At 37.1% G+C, this 18,957-nt stretch overlaps 1 long non-coding RNA gene across 1 annotated transcript in view; it reads left to right on the top strand.

Annotated features, from left to right (window-relative positions):
• Positions 1–18,957, top strand: part of LOC306798629 — a 191,275-nt gene that overhangs the window by 170,932 nt on the left and 1,386 nt on the right. The window lies entirely within an intron of this gene.

Genomic DNA, 18,957 nt, shown 5'->3' on the forward strand with positions numbered 1-18,957 from the left:
TGTCTATTGTTGAAACAGGACCAAAAAGAGATCCTGGGAATTAAGACCATTGAACTCCACCTTGCTTCTGGGGAAACTGGTTGAGAGTCTAATTAAGGATAGAATAGTTCAGCCTGTGGATAAGTATAACCCAATAGGGTCAAACCTGCACAACGTTGGTGGAGGGAAAGCATACTACTCCAACCTGCTAAAGTGCCTTGCAAAAGTTAATACATTAGATTATAAGGGTGACCTGGCGAACATAATTTCTTTGGATTTTCAAAGAATTCCTGATGTGATCCTTCACAAAAGATTATTAAGGGGAAATATAACTGAGGTAAGGGGCAAAATCGCACAGCAGACTAAAAACTGAGTAAGTGATGGAGAAAAACTTGCACTGAAAGTCTTCTCCTACAAGTGTAAAGAGGTTAATAGTAGGATGCTCTAATGGTTCACCTTGGAGCCAGTGTTACCGAATATTATTTTTTAATGATTTGGAAATTATACCTGCTAAAACTGGCATTAACATTAGCTAGTCAAGTCAAGAAGACTGTGAGACTAGGAGAGATTGTGTTAGATTGACAACACATATATTTTACCTTGGATAAGTATAAATTTCAGTTCTCGTTTTATGGGTTGTTTTCAGTTCCAGCACCATATTTTTCATGATTATATTTTATTGAGAATAATTTATCTGCTCTCTGAGTAAAGATACAATAGATATCCCTGCAGCAGCCATGTGGAATGATTTGCTCTCTCTAGGTATAGGAGCAGACAGAAATACAAGAATGAGGAATTCCCATCTGTCAGGTCACTGGACCTTTTCCTCAGGGCAGTCAGGCTGCATGGCCAGAACAAGAGCTATGATTATCATAAAAGATAAAAATCCTCCTTCATAAATACTTAAAAGCAAATCCCATTCTTGTTAGATCTTGCTGGAGTGTTTTTGAGGCACTCTTAATTACAGCACTGACAGTGCTGCCTGCTGTCATCTGCAGCCCAGAAGGTTGTAACCCACCACTGGTGTTCTTTGGGAGTTCTTGCCTTTCACTTCCCAGCACTCTCAATCCTGTCTCTTCTTCATGAAGTGTCAGTAGAAACAGCGTTCAGTCCTGTAACTCCTTCTGGTATGGCTATCTCTGCTGGCTGTCACCTGCTTCTAAAGATGATCAGGAGCCCTTCCCAGATTGGATTAATTCTAAAGTGACTGAGCAAATTGGCTCTGGGCGTTGGTGTTTGAGTTTGGTCAGGGTTTTATAATTTGCTTTACTTTTTTCCCTACTGTCTTTTCTACACTGTATTGAATTTCGAATCTGTAATATTGTTTAAAACACCACCCACTAAAGGACTAAAGTAGCATATGGAAAGACTATGACCTTAAATATATTATATGTGAGATATTCAGTTCGTGGTGTGCTGCAGATTTCACATCCACTATCTAAACTGAAGTCCATTCATTTATTTAAAAATAGTTAAATAGTGAAAGTTAGCTGATGATATCTCCTTCAAAACTGAAATGGGTTTATCTAGTTTTAGAATAAGCACAATGAAGATATTTTTTGTTGCTTTCTATGATGGCTCTTAAAAAAATCTATTTTACCATTTTTACTGAGGCAAAAAGGCAATCTTTGTAAATGCAACATTTTGGACTGTGAGTAAACACAGTAAGAAAAAAAGATTATTTCTTGGCAAAAGAAATGTGGGGAAATTGCAACACTAAAAATAGCATTTATCTTGATCAATAACTCATGCTTTTAATTTTTTTTTCTGAAAAAATATTAATAGAGTTCTTTAAATAAGAAGAACCAATGCTTTTTTCCCCCTCTTTTGTTGTTGGAGCCCTGTTTGTATTTACATCCAGTCATTTAATGCCCATTAAAGAAGTAATGCTATGTTAATGTAAGGGAAAAAATCAATGCTACTCAGATCAGTAGCTGTGGGGAAACAGTGCAGCAGCTGGTTTGCAAACAGCAAGCCCACATAGATCAATGAAATTACAAGCTAAATCTGCTGATGCTCACAAACTGCTTCAGCATTGTGATGTCTAACCTTTCTCAAGTTCAAGATCTCTGGCAAGCCAGCAATAGCTAAATGAAGAAAAAAAAAAGAAAAAAAAAGGAAAAAAAGCAAGCACAGAAGAAACAAAGAAAGGACATAATGGGCTGGTGGAGAATTTTAGCATGATATATAATATTCCACTTTTGAAGTTATCAGTGTAACTGCAGGTTTGTAACAGATATAAAAGCCACTGTAATCTCCCAGTGAGCAAAGCTGCCATCTACACACTCTGGAGATTTTCTTCCTTAAGAATGTTCAAATCTGTCACATATTACCTTGAACTGTAACACTGGAGGGCTAGAGAGCACTTCAGTAATGTGGTTGTTAATGTGAATTCTAGAAAATAATTTATCAATGAGCAGAAGTACAGCTTCTGCCATGTGCTATGTCTTTTACTATATGGCATGCTTGTAGCTTTTAAAATGGTTTGAATTTTATTAACTTGTAAATTAAACATGCAGAATATTTGACTTGTTGAATGCAAGATTCATTTGCATATTTTGTGCTATTTGTATGGTAAGAGATGAAGCCCCTTTTACACCAAGGAAAACAACACTGGGCTTTATCAGTATCATGTGAATAACATGCCTGTCAAGTGATTATTTTCAGGGCAGTCCTCACCCCATTTGTGCCACTTTTTTAAACACTGAAGCATTTTTCAGACATTAATCAGCAAGAAGATAGAGGGAACCAATCTCTGAAGATTGCTATAAAATGGAACACATTTTATAAAGGGAAATAGGTTCATTCCAAGAGCAGAATAAAAGACATCTTGCATTTTCTTCAAATATTGACAGATGTATTTTGTGGGGAGCAAAATGTGTACTTGGCAAATATATAATTCTTATTGTCTACTGATGTCCTATTGCTTTACAAATATTAATTAAATGTCACAGTTTGATTCTGTTCTATTGTATCTGTTTTGTAGGTTGTAAATAAAAAATATATCTAGAGGTCAGAAATATCTTTTTGGTCTTCCAGCCAGAGAGTAGCAAAACAGAAAATGGAAATCTTTTTACCTGTCTTCTGTTATTATAGGCTTGCATTATTTTACACACCAAGCACATTCAAGAATCAAATCAACAGTGAGGTGAATTGTGATTATTTCTTGTACTGTCAATTGTTTCTGCTGAAATGACCATTTTTGGATTTGACTTAAAAGTTGCTTTTCTTGTCTACCTTTCTCAGATACTTAATAAAGAAAAAAAAAAAAGGGGGAGGAATATTTTAATTTTGCAGTGTCACGCTTCTGTTTCTCTGTTGCTTATAGATATAGATACAGCCATTTTCCTTCCATTACTGATCATTATATCAACTCATTACTTTATGATCCTGCTCAGCAGTGTTAATGGCTAGATATTTCCTGCTGGATGTGTAGGGAAGACTGTGATAATAGTTACTAACAAGGTGAAAACTGACTGTGTACAATACACTAACACTGCTGGTGATGTGCAGGCACTGGTGGATCTCTCCTTCTACACCACATATTGGCTAGGAATGAGAGATGTCCAGCAGAAACTAGGAGTTTTTTCTTCCAAGCCTGATGGAAGATCCCCAATGTTTGTAAGGAAACACTAGTATTTCCTCACAGGGTCATACACACCTAGGTGTGCTCACATGCAGGGTAGGACTTCTGAAAGCTTTGTCTTCAGATTTTTTTCAGGCCTCTTTCTTTATTTGGAGCTTATTGAGAAAACTCATGAAAGTACTGCAACTGCTGAGACACTCCTGAGCTAAAGAGAAGGGTCCTGTTGATAACAGAATGACCAGTATTTCTGCAAAAGCCTTTTCTTTCAAAGCAAAATATGAATTTTGTGATGGAGACTTTATGGTCCTCATAAGTAAATGAACTAGCTTATATAAGAAAAGCTGTTCCTATGAAGAATGTGAGAAGAAGCAAGTATGTGATGAAAAGCAGTTCACCCAGTCTGTGTGCCTTGCTCAGGTTTGCTTTGGCCATCTGGCCAGCAATACTAGCCATTATTTTGTTGGTCTCTTTACGTGCATTGTAGTTTGGCAATCAAAGCATAAATCTTGCACATTGTAAAGAGTGCATCATTACAGTGGAGAAACAAAATAGATAATTGGGGGGGGGGTGCAATTGCATTGTTCAGAGTTTTTTATTATAACAAAAATATCACCATGCTTGGAGAACCCCAGCAATAATTCCTCTTGACTGCAATAAGTACTGTTGAGGAAGAGAAAGCTGATGAGCTGCAGGCTTCCCTGCTGCTAAATTCATCTAACAACCCACTCAGGATGTTTTCTGCTTTAAAGACCAATAGAAGCTTTATAGATTGGTCGGATGCTCTTCTTTACAGTAGAGCTCAGATCCTGAAACTTTTCTGTTGTTCTGAAAAGCTGGAGGCAGTTTAGTTACTAGGCAGCATTGGTTGTGAACACTATTCAGTTACACTATTACACTGGCCATGGAGTTAGGTGCAATTTTGCAGAAATTTGTGATTGGTGGATCTGCCCAATCACCCTGGATGTAAAAAATCTGTGGGGTTTGGAGTTCAGCCTTACTCTTACATCTGCAAAATGTGGTTTCTATCTCTGCAAGGATAGAAATCAAAATCCTGAAATTAGCATCCTGAAGCATCTCAAAACTTTGAATATGGGCTCAGACCAAACCTGAATTTTGAAGCTTATGCTTCTATTTGGGTTGTCATTTCTGATGGTGGTCAAAATGAGAAGAAAGAAATTAAAATCTATTTTTAAATTTTCTTTAAAAAGAAAGATCATCTCCTTTGACAAATAGGAATATGGTTGGGCAATCTTTTTTTCTGATCTCTATTATCGTCAGCAGTGTGTATGTACTGAATTGAATCTGGATGAATAAGTGCTATGACAAAAAAAGCTATACTTTTATTGTATCAGAACATTGCTTGAAAATACAAGCAGAAACCATGAAAAATGTTGTTTTGATGAGACAACTAGGCCTCTAACCTCGAAGAGGATATACCCTGGATGCTCATTTGGAAAAAACAAAATGTTTCACATACACTCAGTCATAGCACAGAAAAAATACTTGAGAAATATATTGGTTAAATTCATACAACTTCAATGGAATTACATATTGAGGTATTAATTGTATTTGTATATGCACTGCAAGATTTTATTTTAGTCAAATACCAGTTTTACTGATTGGTTTTGGCTTAAATGCACCCCAAATTGCATCATTCAAAAGACAAGCAAAACTGCACTGGCTTTTAGAGCCTAAGGATAATTTTTTCCTGAACCCTAGAGAATGTGTTTCTGCCTTTGGTGTGTGCCACATGTGCGCAGTTCTGCCAGGTTTTTCTCATGCCATCCTGGCTTCCAATCATGTTTGGATCCAGCATGGCCAGGAACACTTCACAAGCCTCTTCTTTTAAAGCATTGGCAGATTGGTGAGGGGAGGGGATGTTCTTACAATTGATGTGCAGTTGAGCCCCTGGGATAACTTCTCCCACTATTCTCATTCAAAAGCTATTCCTGAAATTTGGCTTATCCATTATATCCCATAAGATGGTATGTGTCTCCTAATGTGCGTCTCTTTCTGGTTTGCTTCACTGCTGGCAAAAAGCACAAAAAAGACAAACTTTTATTTTCAACAGAGTGACCTTAAGGTCTATAATGGCTGATCCTAGACACGTTGCACTGGTTTTGGCTGAGATAGTGCCAATTTTCTTCACAGTATCTAGCAGGGGCAATGTTTCTGATTTGTACTAGAAACAGTGGTGTTAATGCAGGGGTGTTTTCATTACTGCTGAGCAGTTCTTGCATGGAGTCAAGGTGTTTTCTGTTCTGCTTCTCATCCCAATCCAACAGTGAGTAGACTAGAGTTGGGAGCGGGGACACAGCTGGGACAGCTGAACCCCACTGACCTGAGACATTCCATTCCATAAGGCATCATGCTCACCATATAAAGCTGAGGGAAGCAGAAGGAAGGGGATGGACATTGAGAGTGGTGGTGGTGTTTGTCATCCCAAGTCACCATTGAGTGTAATGAAGCCCTGATTTCCTAGGAATGGTAGAATAGCTGACTGCCTGTGGGAAGCAGTGAATGAATTCCTTGTTTGCTCTGCTTGTGTGCATGGCTTTTCCTTTACCCATTAAACTGTTTTCAGCTCATAATAAAGGTTTTCTTACTTTTATTCTTCTGATTGTTGCCCCCTCCCTGCTGCAGTGTGAGTGAGTGGCTGCGTGGGACTTAGTTGACAGCTATTAGACCACAACACACCTTCTTTTCCAGAGCAGGATTTTCCACTCACAAAGAGATTGGTTTCCATCCTGTCTCTTTATCAGTATTATCTGCTTAAAGGCATTGGTTTCTGCTCTTCCACTGGCTCAGCAATCTTAAGCTCACGGTGAATGGGTAAAACACTACAGAAAGGAACAAAGCTGTACTTCCCATCATGAACAAAGATATGTTCTGCAGCAAGGGCAACTTGCAGAAAGATAACCTCATATATGGATACACAGGGGTATAAAAACATTGCCTATACCACATTGGCAACAACTAAAAAATAGCATAAGAGATGTGATGAGTTAAATATATGTTGCATATTTATAATACTAGGACTCTGTGTTTGTGTCCGTCTGTCTTTCTGTGCACATCCTGTCTCCCTGAAACTGGAAATTAATGTGTTGGATGGGCTGTCTTTAACATTCATTTTCATCATTCCTATGCTTAGCAATCCAAACCAGCTTTCTGATAATTAAGTTTGTTAGAAGGAGACAGTGGACTTTAGTACATTGGATAGTCTAATTTGTGTGCAAGACTAGTACTGCTTTACTTTCTGTGTGTTGTAGCAGCACTGCTAAATCTGCAAGGGCTACTGGCCTTGCCAGCATTTCCAGTACAAATTTCAGTTCAGTACAAATTCCATTACTAATTTTAGGGCTTAAAAAGCAACTGTTGCTTTTCATCAGTGGTGCTGCTTGTTACATGCTTAACCACAAGAAAATGATCTTGCAAATTTTGTATTTGGGCTATTTTAGCCATTTAGCTCTTTGATTGCAGATGCCTCAAAAATACAAAACAATGTGGGAAAATGGGAAATAAGTGAGGGGTTTTTTTTGCAAAGCACAGTCCTGAAAGTGGTTTAATTGTTCTTTAGCCTTCCAGTTCATATGTGGTTAATGTGTTTTATTCTATTAAAAGGCAGTTAATTTAGGAAAAAAATAGATAGTCTAGACTGGAGGGTTAGGGGTTCTCAGCAATGACAATCTCACTAAAAACTGTTCCCCCATCTCTAAGATGTCCATGCATACCTAATGAGGAGCAGACCTGGACCTATTCAGATGCCAAATCTGTCCAGCTTTCATAATTTCATACATGTGAAAGTTGGCCTTAATACTCATCTTAGCAAAGGACATCCCTGAGCATCTGCTTCCTCTATCAAATCTTCAGCACTATTTTTTTTCCCTTGACTTTGCTTTTAACCTTCGAAAATGGTGACAGACTCCCATCCCTAATGCAACAGATAGAACACACTCACCTTTATTTTACCCTCAGCCCTAACTCCTCTTTCTCTCAGATGGTTTCATGGAATAATGTTGCCATTATTTCTGCTCAAGGTACATTACAAGCTGTTGCCTTGCTGCTGGCATCTTATTTGGGCTTCAGGATGGCAAAGGTTTTCATGTGGGGCAGCTGGCCAAGTCAGTGCTCCAGGCAAGAAGCCAAGGCTGTCTTCTTTCTAGTGTTGCCACTTTCTTTCTTCCCTGGAAGATCCCTCTCTTCCTCTCAAACTGATACAGAAAGACTATTAGAGAATTAATCATACCTCAGGTGTCTTGGGGAATATTCTTGATTTTCCAGTCACTAATGTGTGAAAATCTTACACTGGAATAATGCCATATGTCAACCTGTGGCTATATCAGGGAAATATTGACAGCATTTCATTAATGAAATGTTGAGCTTGAATGACCTGTAGGCTGAAAATTGAGGCTACATAAATTTAAAATAGTCTCTCAGCTATCATTTGATCCAGGGTTCCCGCATGAACAAAAATGTTGTCCCTGTGGTCACCAAAAAAAAAGTATTATTGCAATATGGTAAAAATATCTTGCCCAAAGACTAAAACTGAAAAACCTCTCACATTGCTATGATAGAAGAACATTTAAATTTTATAGTGGCTTTTTTTTTCTTTTGTAGCCCCGTGATAGTGTTCCCAATAGGATCTCCCTAAATAAACTGAGTGTATGGATGCATGCTACTGAATTTAAGCTCTTCATTGTGAATTTCTCCACTGATTATGTCATGTGTGTCTTTATACTAAATTCATGGCCGAGTAACCATTATAATCTAAAAATTAGTATTACAACAGTATTGGCTTTCAAAGACTGTTACTGAGAAATTTTACCTGCATGTCTTCAAAATGTGAGAAAAAGAAGCCATGAAAAGCCAGAATAAGAAGTGCAAATTGAGCAACACAGCAGAAATATTAATTAAAAGAGGTTAATTGGGTTGGGGCAGGGTGGTGGGAAATGCTCTAATCCTCTGCATTACCATGTGATGTTTTAGTGCTTGATCATTCTTGAGGCCAGGAAAAGAAGGGATTGGAAATTACAGCATGGAGGAGGAAATAAATGTAATCAACTTTTTCATTTCTTGTTATTTTGCACGTTCCAGTGGGAGGGAGAGTGCCTGGATAGCCTGCTTTAAAAAGAGGAGAGTGTACATAGCTCTGGGATCTCTCCAGAGAATGCCAGTTCTGTCTTGTTCAGTAAATTTTTGTGGCCAACACTACAGGGTAGCTGGAATAGTAAAATAATTAGTACAGCTAGCTCTCAACAGATAAATAAGTTTAGAGATGTTCTTTCTTATTTTTGACCCATCCTTTGAAATTAATTTCCCTTACTTGCTACTCTTAAGTGTTTTTACCCTGTCTTTGTAAGACAAAGTAAACTCAATCTTTTATTCTCCAATTCTTTTTATTAGTGACCTGATAAACATGAAGTTTTCCCTAAGGAGCAACAAACAATACTAGAATGTGCATGATTATTTGTAGGCTCCTGTCTCCAATATAATTTGTGAGTTTGCAATAACCTACTGTGTCTTTTCTTCCCCTAAACTACACAATCCTTGATGTTGAAAGAGAACATTTAGTTCAAGAGTTTTCAAAAAACTGCTTCTCTTCAAATAATAGCTAACAGCATACAGACAGAATGAAACACATGATTTTAATAATCTATCACTGAGATTTAAATCTGGATTAAGACATGCTTAATTCAAAATTGTATGAAAAAAATCTATGTAGAATTTGGAGAAACATAATGATTTGCAGGTAACTGAGAAATAATTAATCCTACAGAAGTCTTTCCCTTTTCCTTCAAAAGTATTTTAGTATTTTCATTTAAATTGATGTTTATGGACCCATAAGACAAATTTTTTAAATGTAAAAAAGTGCTAATACTCTTAGTTTCCTTACTTGCAAATTTCTGTTTGATTTTTTTTAAAAGAAGGGACAGATTGGGTGTGGTGGAACTGATAACCTGGTCTAGTTGAAGTCGTACCTGCCCACAGGATGGGGCTTGGAAGTTGATGATTTTCAAGGTACCCTTACAACCCAAACCAATCTACAATTCCATGATTCCATAAGGGTTTCTGTTCCAGCTATTAGTATTACTGCCACATGGCTTTGTTTCAGTTTTCAAAAGTCCCTGGGTGGCAGCTGGGATGTTCACAGTCTGGACAGTAGAGCATTTGCAATCATGGCTGGAAAGCCAGCAGGAAGAGATTTAATGCAGTATTTTTCTGGGCAACCAGCTGTGGGTTTTGTTGTTGCTGTTTGGGATTTTTTTTTGAGGGGTGGAGGGTAGATTTTTTGGTTTTTGTGGTTGTGGGCTGTAAAATAATACTTCACTGCAGAGATAATTGTTAATAATTTATAATTATTGATAATAAAATTATCCAATGCTTACAAAAGCAAAGTCCCAAACTAAACAGCCAGATTAAGAATAACAATCTAACAGGAACCTGACTCACAGCCACTCACAAGAGCTGCCCTGCTATATCTCAAGATAAATGTATACATGGAATTAAGCAGAGAGTGACAACTTAACTTGGGTTTTGTTTTCCCTTTCCTCTGTCAAATTTGTGAAGTTTCTCTTAACCCTCCAATGATGCCAACTGGTGTTTTGGCAGCTACAGTTTTAGGAGAATGTCAGCACATTCTCAAGGATTTTGGTTGCCATGGATAAGTGTATTTCTTTGATTTTTCTGGGACATTATATATTAATAAACAGGGTATTTTGTTTACTTTTTTATGCATATTTAATTTTGCAGCCTATTCATTCCTTTAAATTTTGACAGAAAAAGTATTGCAGAGCATGGGGCCACCTTGAAGACTGTCAAACTTCTGCCAAACTTTAGAGGTCAAAATCAACTGTGACACCTACAGTTCAAATGTAATTAGCTGGAGATTTACTGGGAATCTCCCAGTAGCTTAGGAGTGGCATGATATCCAACCTTTTGGGATCCCAGGAGAAGTACAGGTGGATGTGAGGATAAACAGTAAGATATACTAGCTAACGTGCTGCACCTTTTAGCAAGTCATCAGTCTCCTACACTGTTCAAGGAACAAGAGAGCATTCAGTATTTTATTTAAAATAAATAACCTGCCAGTCTCTGACATGGCCATCTAGTACAAAGTTGATGTATTTATTTAAAGCTTAGCTCATTCTGTATGTTCTTGGATCATTAAACTGAAGGACTTGTACAGTCGTGATTTTTAATGAAGCATGTTTGAATAATTATGCTAATTTACAAAGCACTAGAATCAAATCAAGTGATCAAAGTTTTCATGATTACTATCATGTTTTTGTAACTTCCCCCATCTGATTTCTGGATAGACTCTAACCCTGGCTGCTTTGTTTTTTTGGGTTTTTTTTGTCATTTATTTAGAAATTGCCACTAATCAATGTAGAAAGTTTAAAAAAATTACACTAGAAAAGAAACATTTTTTTTGTATTATGTCTCCACAGTGGACTTTGTATGAGTTTGAAAGTAATATAGCTCCAACAGACACCAACCTAAATACAGTCTACAATCAATACTGTATTCTGCCTTGACAGAAAGCTGAATTTTTATCTGTTAAACGTGTGAGCTTGGGGCAGCTCTGTGTCTGAAGTGGTTTAAATCTGAAATGTGATGTGCTGCAAAGAAAGTTGATTGACATCTTTGTTTATTGAAAAGTATTACATGAACAACAAAACACGGCCAGATACAGAATACTCCATTGCAAAGTGCAGCTGTGTTATTTTTCAATCCTATGTGTTCTGCCCCTTTGATGCCTGTCTGATATAATAAAACTGCAAGCATCTTCTTTGATTCAATAGTAAAAAATTTGGACAAGGGCGAGATATGGAGATATGTATTGGTTGAAGGGGTTTGGTGAATATATTTTTTAAAAAAAGGAGGGGTTTAGGTTTAATGTTTCTGAAACTGAAAATAAATTAGTATACATTTAATAAGTGAGTTGTCTGAGTCTGCTTGAAATATTTTTAAGCATGCATTGTAAGAGAGAGAAAAGAACAATGATGACTAATCTTAAAGCATTAAATATGCAGAATACTGAATTAAGTTACATTTAAATTTCATGTTAGAATAATTATGCTGTTCATTGACATTTTCCCATGTTTTATTAAATCTTTATTATGTCAAGGTAAATAGAGGTTAATTCTGCTGTTATCTCTTCCAGTAAAGTATTATCTTTAATCTTGCATTAATAAAACAGTAGTAAGTTGCACAATGTGGGTAATCACCATAGACTAATTTAAACCATTCTAAACCCTTGCCTTTACAGTACAGTGTAGTTTAAAAGAGATGCTACCAGAAAACATGGAACATAATTTAACTAATAGAAAAGCATGTTTTTCTCTAGGAAATTTATCGATACATTTCCTTAACACATTGACTTACTGGTCATATACACTACAAACTTCCAGCTCTGCTCTTCCTTTCTAGTGTTACTTTATTTTTAGTTACTGCATAAGCTCTTTTGACTTGCCTCTGACACAGCTCAACTATTAAGTAGAAGTCTTTGTCTTTAGCACCTTTTTTTAGACTCCTCACTTAGAGCATTTTTATGTGGTCAGCATAGAATGCAAAGGGCCGTGTCCTTGATTCCTGTGCATCTCTCTTCAGTCATGGATGCCTAAAGGGGCTCACCAAACTGCATTGCACAGTGGTGAGGGCAACAGACACTCACTGCAACATTGCTTGTGTCTGCCTGCACACTATTCTTGACCCACAAGGTCTCAGCTGGCTCATCATTCACCCCTAGGCAGAGCTCCAGGCATCTCTGCTGCTTTCACATACAGTCAAACTCTTCCTCCTCTCCATCCTAGCCCATCCCTCCTGAAGATGAGGTATCCTATTGCAGCACTGCAGTTGTGGAAGCTGTCCCACAACATCCATGTGATCCCAGCAAGTTTCTAGCCCTACAACTGCATGCCCACCCCAAATTTCTTCTCTTTGTTCCTCATGCCATGTGCTAGCGCAAGTTAAGATGCACTTTACAAAACTTTTTGGAAAGTCCTGTCCCTTAGAAAAAAGCAGATTTTGCACCTCTGAGTCTGTGCATGCACATTTTTTTCCTCTTTTGGGAGGGGTTTGTTCTACTTAAAGGGATGATATGCCTCTTATTGCATTTTAGCCTGCATGCTGTGGTAGTTTTGTGGTTCATACATACTACTATGATTTCGTTTGTTGCAATTACCTTTAATTTTTGTTTTCATCAAACTACAGAATTCTGCATTGAGTTCCGTCAGGTTTCCATAGCAAATCAATCCTCACATCCTTCCTGCATGCCACATTTTCATTTTGCCAGCTTCTGTGTAAAGCCCTCCTCAGACCCAGAAGGAAGTAGATGGTCGGTTACATTTTCTCATGAACTCTGTTTCATTATCTGGAGTGTCCATAAAGTTATTATTTAAAAAGCATGAATGTCAGTAGATCTGTAAAAGGCATTTACCAAGCAGCTTCAGTGCTGATAGGAAAGAGAGAACTCATTTTGAAAGTGCGCTTGAAATGCATGCAGAGAGTGGGATAATTCTGCAGTTGCATTCTACTTCAGCAATATGATCAGAGCACTAGAAGGTATTTGCTGCTGCATGCAGGACTAGTTTTAAGACTTTCTTCCAGTGTGTCTTTTCAACACAAAAGCCAGTTGAAAAGCACTGGGGTGTCTAAAAAAAAGTTACTCAATTATGCTTTGAGAGATGTCCAGAGGATCAAATTACAAAATAAATAGTTTTTTTTACAAAAAAGGATTATAGTGACATTTTTGTCAGCCCTACCTGTCTAATATGAATCATTCTAGGGTGGTAACATGTGGTCTTATTTAGGTATTTCATGTGGAAGTTCTTTGCAATAAAAATGAAACTATGTGAGGCTTGTTAGAACTCAGGCTTATTCACAGTCATGGAGTGTAGACACTGCATGATAAACCTTTTACTAAAAGTCATATCTTATTTGTCTGAAGTTAACCCTTCTAATACATGAACTCCTACCAGTATATTGAGCTGCTTTATAGCATTTCAAGACAAAAAGAAGGCAAGGGAACACAAAGCTTTTTGAAAGAATCTGGTTGGAGTTTACTGGTTTTGCCCTGGCTTCTCTTTGGTGTACAGGAACTGCTCAGACCTGAAATTCAAATGCAAGCCTCTTAGATGGGAGTCAACTGAAAGAGAAACAAATACTTGCATACATCTCCAAGAGGTGCTTTATATGGTCTGACCTTTTCTTTTTTCTTAACTGTGGGATGACCTGAAGCAGGATTTTTCTTGCTGGGCATGTTTTGGGCAAGGAGACGTTTTCCTTAGTGTTTTACAAGCTCTGGTGCCAGTGAGGCTGTACACAGAGTCTCAGTAAGTATTGAAAACCCTCTTTAAAGTGGAAATATTCAAAGCATATAGGAGTCTCTAAACGTCTGTTCCAGAGCCACATTAATGCATTTTAAAGGATATTAAAGCTTAGCACAGAGGAGAAAAAAAAAGTCCTAGTGGCAAGATGTAAAACTGCTTAACAGAATTACATCCAGAACTTTGTATATTTGATCTGAAAAAAAAATAAATCATCTTATAGTTGCTCACATTATAGCTGCATGTCGGTTTGGGAGCTTTTAGGATCTTGGACAGGTTTCATTTCTCTGGTTCACGTAAGCTCTCTGTGTATTTGTGCAACTGGTGAACCTCAGAGCATGATTTCTCATGACCCTGTGCACTGTTTGAGGATTTGCCTAATGTGCAAATTTAAGACAATCATTATGTATAGTAAAAAATTATTATCCACCTTTACCCCAGTACTCAGTTGCTAATAGCGGTCATGGCTTGATTAAGAATCCTTCTCAGTTTAATGCTTCCAATTAACTTGCATGGTTTCCTGGCTGACTTGATGGCCCAGATAAAGCCTGGGCTCTTCTGAGAGAGATACCAAGCTTCATTTTGGACTATGGGATAAGGAAAGCCTTGAGCCATGGTTCAGCTCTAACTCTTGGTGGATTAGGTATGTCATTCAGACTTGTGTTATTTTAGACTCTTTATAGAAGTCAGATTGAGATATAGAAAAGTGGAGCACTGAGACAGAGTGAAGGCATCTTGGAACAAATGCAGTAGCTTGAGACTTGCTCTGGGTGCAAGTGGTAGGTCTGCAAGGAGATGAAGGGCTGCATCCCTGGAGGATGGAAGGCAGAGGACATAAGTAGCATGTCCCTCTGGTCTGTAGGTGACAGAGGCTGGTGTGATTTTGAAACCTGTCCTCTGAGTTGATTTTGGTTGAAAAAAAAAAAAAAAACATTGTGAAAGACAGAACCTTATACAAAGAATTTGCAAAGCAAAATTCTGTCCTTGGCCTTGTGGGCCTTGTGTTGTCCTGAGCCTCATGATTTAGAGATAGCAATGAAGACAGCAACTAGGGCACAGATGTACTAAAAAAATCCAAAGGTTTTTTTCCTGAAGCCAAGGAAACATGGATAGTTTGAAATGGCAATCTCTTGTACTACATGAAATAAATATTACAAATGGAAAGAGCAAACTGATTACCCTAATATTAAGAGCATCAAGAGGAATTTATAAATATCTTTGCACGTTCAACACCCAGTCCTGCACAGGGCATGTTAATTCTTGTCACAGAATTTGAAATTAATTTAATCAGAACAGAGCCTTTGAGATGTTTCACACCTGCAAGTGCATCAAGTGGCTAAATTTTACAGTCATTCTCCATGATATGACCTACATATCTCATTACAACACCATGTTCACTACAGGTGCTTTCTACAAGAACATTTGCATGAATAAAAACATGATTACTCTCATATATAATGAATGTTAAAAAGTGTGCTACATATAGATGTAATATCTGACAGAGGTTGTCATTTATATTTATTCTTAATTCTGGGTAATATTTAATATCAATGGTTAAAGGACACTTCAACATTTCCACTCTTACACAGCCCTATTTTTTAAGGATGAGTTGATAGTGTCTTATGTATAAGCAGAATACTTTCATTAAATAGGAAAAAAAAATATGTAGATAGATGAAAACCAGTTTTAAAACCTTTTATTTTTTAGACTATGGAAAACCAATATCTACCTAAATGCTTTGGAGTGTTAACCATTTCTGAATGCTTAATGTTGACTGCTTTAATGATGATTGTTCAGTACCCATACAAATGTCTGGCACCTAATATTTTGTAATATTTTGTTTGTTTGTGTGAATATAATCTGAAGTCTGCCACAACATCTAATAAAATTGTTTCCACTCAGAGAGGCATACAGACAGGAATAAAAGGCTGTTAAAAAACATAACGTCCAAAAAGAAATTCACCACAGCCAATAATGGACATATATGTCCTTTATTCAACTTCTGATAAATTTGTAGTGCTGTTTATAAAAGTGTGATTCAATGCCTTTCACATATATTATGGAACATAGGTACATTGCAAGATGAAATGTACTGTAATTGGTCTTACTGCTGATACATCTTTCTTAAAAATATTCCAAAAAATAACTCAGAAGAGAGTAGAGGAGATCAAAGTGTTCAGATCTGTGTAAATATGCACATCAGGACTTTAATAGCTTCATATCTTCCATGGTTCTAGTGAAGAAAACTAGTGCTGTCTCCAAGGTCACCAGTGTCATTTTTAGGGCTAATCAGCAAGGTTTTAATGAAAAAACTTTGTCCTCCTAGTGGCTCAGGTTCAAGTCAATCCAACCTCTCCATGTAAGCATTATGCCAGTGCTGCAAGGCTCCACCCAAATAAGTCTGAAGTCAGACAGCAAGGTATAGATGGCAACGAGGACTTGTTTTTTCTCCACAATTTTGCACACAGATATCTATATGTATCTTCATTTAGATATGTGCACATATATCTATATATTAAACAAAATTTCATGCTTCTTACATGTCTTAATATTTAAGATGCTTCCACAGTAAATGGAAGCAACAGTGACTGTTAGTTATTCAGCAATTGAGATTAATGCAGTGTTCTTCTACATTTGGAATACAGAAGAAGTATAGTGATTAGATAGGTGGGATATTCAGCTGTCTCCAGAATGTTGACTAACTACTTGGTGTAGTGTACAGAAATTGGATGTAATTGTACACATATATGCTTATCTATTTTCTTCTTTCCAGTGAGGCAAGAGACTGCAGTCCCCAAAGGAGGTTTTTTCCTCTGGCATGTTCAACTATTTTTAGCATTCCTCAGTGGTGCACCAAAAAGGAGAATTATTTTATCTCTGTGGGGGCCTGTGAATTTCATGCAATGTGGGCTTCTGTGAACAGAGTTGACAATGTATTAGAAAAAACAGGTTAATTTTTACAGTAAGAGGTTGAAATGTTGAACTGCCCTACTGTGGCAGTGTGAGGCATCCCACAGATAACAGTGGGGGACTGAACTCCTCAGAGCCGCATGGAATATATTTACTATTTACTGATTTAATTGTGGGCAAAAACTCTATTCATTTTCGGAATTTTTAGTTCCCCTTAAAGTAGAAATAGGGTAATACTTCAAAATCTGCTTAACATATTTAATATCCTTAATTTGATGTTTTTACTTTCAGATTTGTTTGTATTCAAAATACCAGTAATTGGCAGCTGAAGTTGAATCATAGCATCTGGGTTCTAGTCTATTCATGACATCAGTATATTTTTGCTGCTTGTAAACATGCCCTCAGATCATCACAAAATGTCACAGAATTTGAAAAACTAGAAAAAGCAGAGAGAATTTATGCTGCCATTGCTCCAAAGAACTATACACAACATGTGCTGATGGTGAGGATTGAGTTAGAGACAAACTGGCCCAGAGGAAAGGCAAGAGTAGGACTTCTTATAATGCTCTTCCTGCTCTTCCATCTTCTTTCTGAAATTAAGACTAGTGAAGAAGAAAACAAAAAAGACTTCACACTTACAGCTGGGATGTAGACTGAGAAGGAAAAAGAGGATTTTAGTCTCAGAAAGGGGAAGACCCCATTCAGAAAATTAAAAGGAGCTCTGCTGTCTTCAGAGGATTTTACTGAATACTCCAGGTTTGCTACAAGCTTCTGTCAATTGTTTAGTCACTCTGACAATGAATGCCATTTAATTCTGTGAGGGTCATACCCTAGGGACTGAAAGATACTCTTATAGTGCAGACTAATAAACTTATTGTTTTGGGGCTGTAGGCACTTTTCCCCTCAGTATCCTTTTCCAATTTATGAAGAACACTCGTGTTGTAAACCCCAAGGAAAATATCTACATGTGTTCAGACATACACATGTACTAAGCAGGGGTCCTGGCTGGCCATTTAAAGGGGAGCCAGGAAAGCCAGAGATCCCACAGGTCATGGAGCCCAAACTCCTTGATGGAAAGTCCTAGCACCATAGCAGTCTGATACTTCAGGCCAGAGCAAAGCCCTTGAGACATCAAAATATGCAATTACAACCTGGTTTCTAGCAGGCAAGAAGCCAGTGACAAATATTACACACATAATGACTACTTTGTATGCTGGGAAAATGCAGGACATATTTATTACTAAATGAGACAATTGCTTCTGAATTGTCTTGAAAAACTGAAAAGTTCTTTCTTATTTGGTCGAATATTAGTCTGGGTATTTTGTTGTTTTTGGTTTTGTTTTTTTTTTTTTTTTGAAACTCCATTGGGGTTTATAATCAGTGTATACTTCCACAGTGTTCTCTTGGTTCTGAATTGCACAGGTGGATGTAATTTGGTGATAGCCATGAAGAGTCTGAAAAGGACTACTGAAAACCTACTACACTATCAAAGTGTTTGCTAAAGAATATGACATGATGCAAAATAAACAAAATTTCTGTCTGAATAAGTGTAAGATTAAGATCAAATACGTTGTAGCCAGAGCTGAGCTGGGAAGGGGAAGTCTATATTGGTAACCAACATAAATTTGCATGTCTCTTGATTATGGTGTAAAGAGTACTAGAGAATGTGACTTAGAACTCAAAGTATCATACAAAAGCCTGACTTTTTCCCTTGTGGTGCTTGCTTCTGTCCTTGGAACATGGCAAGTTATTAGACATAATAATAATAACAAAAATAATAATAAATAATTATACCACCATCATTTTATAAAAATATCTATGGTAGGTCACTTTTAGAAACCTTTTGGAAATATCATACTTCTATTTGCAACTGGGCACTTAAGAGAAAGAGACATAGTATTTGGCAATTGCATTGCCAGTAATTCCTTAAAAATTATAACCTCCTTTAAAAGATATTTTGAAATAAAGATGTGTAAAAATATCCATATACAACCATTATCATTTTTCATTTCCATTTCTGACCTAGGATAAATGTTATCATGATGAAGGGAATCAGCCCCTATGACCTGGGCTTTTGATTGTACTTCCTCTCTAATTATTTGTGTAAAGGGTACTCACTAGGAAAGGTAGCCAATGATGAATTTTATTGTTGTT

This window comes from Erithacus rubecula, assembly GCF_903797595.1.
Source record: "Erithacus rubecula genome assembly, chromosome: 2".
NCBI classification, from domain to species: domain Eukaryota; kingdom Metazoa; phylum Chordata; class Aves; order Passeriformes; family Muscicapidae; genus Erithacus; species Erithacus rubecula.